Source organism: Tupaia chinensis, unplaced genomic scaffold, assembly GCF_000334495.1.
Source record: "Tupaia chinensis unplaced genomic scaffold, TupChi_1.0 Scaffold000076_1, whole genome shotgun sequence".
NCBI lineage: Eukaryota > Metazoa > Chordata > Mammalia > Scandentia > Tupaiidae > Tupaia > Tupaia belangeri.
In genome coordinates, this window is record NW_006159536.1 from 2,236,629 (window position 1) to 2,240,888 (window position 4,260).

Below are 4,260 nucleotides of genomic sequence, written 5' to 3' on the forward strand. Positions count from 1 at the left end.
GGGAAAACTTATTATCCACATGCAAAAGAATGAATTTGGATTCCAAATTTATCCCAAACACAAGAAGCAACTCATAATCGTTTATAAATACTTAAGTATAGGGAACCAGCAGTTAGCGTAATGGCTATGTCGCTGGATTCCCACGTAGTCGACCGCGGTTCGTGTCCCGGACCCGGTGGCTTAAAACTCACGCCGGGCGCGTGTGCGTGCGTGCCCAAGATCCCGAGAGGAGAATGGAGGAGAAGGGATTGCGGCGTGACCATCCCCCCTGGGGGGTGATTTCTCGCTTTCTGTCTCTATGTCTCTCTCTGTCTGTCTGGCGAGCGCATGCGCCCTACAGTGAAAATCTCTCAAAAAATAAAAATAAAAATAAATAAATAAATACTTAAGTATAAAGAGAACTGTTAAACTCTCAGGAAATTCATAGGGGAAAAGCTTCTAAACATCAGTCTTGGCAATGATTTCTTGGATATGACACACAAGCATAGGTAACAAAAGCAAAAATAGACAAATAGGACTACATCAAATTAAAACTCTTCTCAATGGCAAATAGAACAATCAAAAGAATGAAAAGACAACTTACAGAATGGGAGAAAATATTTGCAAACTATAATATATGATAAGTGGTTAATCTCCAAAATACATAAGAAATTCCTGTAACTCAATAGCATAAATTAACCCAACCTTCAAAATGAGCAAAAAGCTGGAATAAACATTTTTCCAAAGACAAAATTACAAATGGTCAACAAATATATGAAAAGGCGCTCAATGTCACTAATCACCAAGGAAATGCAAATCAAAACTGCAATGAGATATCATCTCACATCTGTCAAAATGGCTATTATAAATAAATAAATAAAAAAGAATTGGCAAGAATGTGGAAAAATTAGAACCTCTGAACATTGAGGGTAGGAGATACAGTATCTACAGTAAGCAGTATGAGTTTTCTAAAAAATTAAAAACAGAACTACCAGACAGCCCAATTAAAGTGGTAGTTAAGGCAGCTGGATCCCACACAGCCAACTGCACAGATTAAGTGCTGGACCCACCCACTGGCTTGAAAAACATACTGACACATGTGCGTGTGTGGCCAAAATTCCAAAAGGAGGAAAAATGGAGAAAGAATTGTGGCATGACCATTCCTCATGGGGAGGTTCTCTCTGTCCAGCAATTACATGCACCTGCTGGCAATAACGCTTTTAAAAACATATATATATATAAAACCACCATGTGATCTAGCAATTCTACTTCTGGATAAATAGCCAAAAGAATTAAAATCAAGATACTGGTGGACAGCAGGTGCCATGTTAGTTAAGGTGTAGACTCCTACACAGCTGATGGCAGTTCGAGTCCCAGACCTGATGACTTGTTTTCTCATTTTCTCCATCTCTCTATCTGGTGAGTGCATGTGCCCTGTAGCACATTTTTAAAAATAATAATAAATAAATAAAAATTAAATTAATAATTTTTTAATCTTTATTTATTCATTCATTTATTTCAGTTTGACCAGAGAGAGACACAGAGAGAGAGAAGAAAAGTGAGAAAGCAAGCCACCAGGTCCAGACATTGAATCGTGGTCAGCCGTGAGAGTGTCCAGCACTTTAACCACCATATCACCTGGTGGTCCCCAAATTAATAATTATTTTTAAGAAATCAGGATCTTGAAGAGATAGCTACACTCACATGTTCACTGCAGAATTATTAACAATTGCAAAGATGGCTATGGAAACAACCTAAATATCCATGAAAGGACCAGCAGATAAAAAAAAGTCATACTTACAAACCGTGGAATATTAGTCAGACCAAAAAAGGAAATCCTTATGTAGGCAACAATGTGGATGAGCCTTGAGGACAGATGCTAAATGAAATAAGCCACTAAGACAACCACGGCATGATTCTACTTAATTAGGCATCTTGAAATAATCAAATTCTTAGAAGCAAAGAGTGGAACAGTGGTCATCAGGACCAGAGAGAAAAGAAAATGGTAATTGTTATTCAATGGGTATAAAGTTTTAATATACAAGATGAACAAATTCTAGAGGTCTGCTGTACAGTATAGCACACTTACAGTTAACAGTACTGCATTGTGCACTTAAAGAGGGCTGGATCGGGGCCGGCAGGTGGTGTGGTGGTTCGGGGCCCTGGACTCCCACATGGCCGACCACGTTTTTGAGTCCCAGATCTGGTGGATATAAATAAATAAAATAAAGTTAAATAAGGTAGATAAAAAAAAATAAAATAAAGTTAAAAAAAATAATTCTTTAAAAAAAAAAAAAAAAAAAGGCTGGATCTCAGGGGCCAGCAGGTGGCATGGTGGTTAAGGTGCTGAACTCCCTCATGGCTGATCATGGTTTGAATCCTGGACCTGGCAGCTTGCTTTGTTTCCTCACTTTTTTTCTCTCCCTCTTTGTCTATGTCTCTGTTCAAATTAAACAAATAATAATAATAATTAATTAAATAATTATAAAATAAAAAAGAGGCTAAATCTCATGCTGCCCCATAGCGCAGCAGGTAAGCACTATGTATAAAATGTTAGATCCCACAGGGCCAGTCAGTGATACGGTAAGGCAGCTGGAACTCACATTGTCAACTGCATGGTTAGAATATTGGACTTCATGGCTTGAAGAATGCACCTGGCACATGCGCTTGCACGTCTAAAATCCTGAAAGAAGAATGGAGGAGAAGGGATTGCAGCATGTCCATTCCTCCTTGAAGGTGCCTTCTCTCTCTCTCTCCCACCATCCTTCTCTCTCTCTCTCTCTGATGAGCACACATACCCTATAGAGACTCTGTCTCTCTCCAGCAAGTACACGCACCTTATAACAAAAACACAAAAACAGAAAACACACTGAGGTTAGGGCTGGCCACATTACGCAGCAGTTTAGCCCTGCACACGGGGAACTGGATCCTACACCGGTGATGATGGTTTCAAACCCAGCCTGAGTCGTGAAAAATGTTGCATGTGTGTGGGTATGAGCCCCAAATCTCAAAGTGATGGAGAAATGGAGAAAAAAGGATTATGGCATGATCGTGCCCTCTAGAGAGTGCTTTCTCTCTTTTTAATGTGTGTACATGCACACAAATACATGCACCCCTTGCCAATAAAAGAAAGAGCGAGAGAAGCTGCAAGTTAGAGGTTACATCACAGGTCAGCAAACTGACCGGTAGGACAAATCTGGCAGATGGCCTAGTTTGTAAGGTCAAGAGCTTCGAATGTTTTTCACGTTTTTTTTAATTGACAGAGGGCACACACACTCACCAGACACAGAGAGAGAGAGAGAGAGAGAAAGAGAAAGCACCCCTCAAATGGCATGGTAACCCCACAAACCCTTCTCCACTTCTTTATCCTGTTAGGATTTGGAGCACACACACATATTTGTACACGTGGCACGTTTCACAAAACATCAGGGCAGGGATTTGAACCATAGTTGCTGATGTTGGGTCTACCTCCCTTAACCATCACATTATGAGTCTGGCCCTTTTACATTTTTTAAAAAGAATTATTTATTTTTAACTTCATTTATTATCATTATTCTTCAATTCTGATGAGAGAGAGAGAGAGAGAGAGAAAGAGAAAGCAAGATGTGAGGTCTTAGGTCTGAGACTCAAAGCACAGTCAGCCATGTGGTAATCCAACACCTCAACCACCAAGCCACCTGTGGCCCCTGGCCTTTTTTTTTTTTTTTTTTTTTTAAATGGGTGGCATTAAAGTGCAGGACTCCCATGTTGCTGACCACGGTTTGAGTTCTGGACCCAGAGGTTTGAAATACACTGGGCAAGTGTGTGTGCATGCCAAAACCTTGAAAAGAGAATAGAGGAGAAGGGATTGTGGCGTGACCCCGGTGTGGGGTGTGTGTGTGTGATTTCTTGCTTTCTGTCTCTCTCTTACTCTCTGGTGAGCTCATGTGCCCTACAGCAAAAAATCTCTCAGAAAAAAAAAAAAAGTGCTTTTATTGTGAGAGGGGACTTGTACTAACTGTCACAGATAGCGAGAGAGAGAGAAAGCACCAGGGACCAGCAGTTGGCATAATGGCATTGTCACTGGACTCCCATGTAGTCAACCACAGTTCGAGTCCCGAACCCGGTGGATTAAACTTACGCCAGGCATGTGTGCGTGCGTGCCCAAGATCCCGAGGAGAATGGAGGAGGACAGACTACGGTGTGGCCATCCTCCCACGGGTGATTTCTAACTTTCGGTCTCTCTGTCTTTCTGGTGAGCGCATGTGCCCTATAGCAAAAACCTCTCAAAAAAAAAAAAAT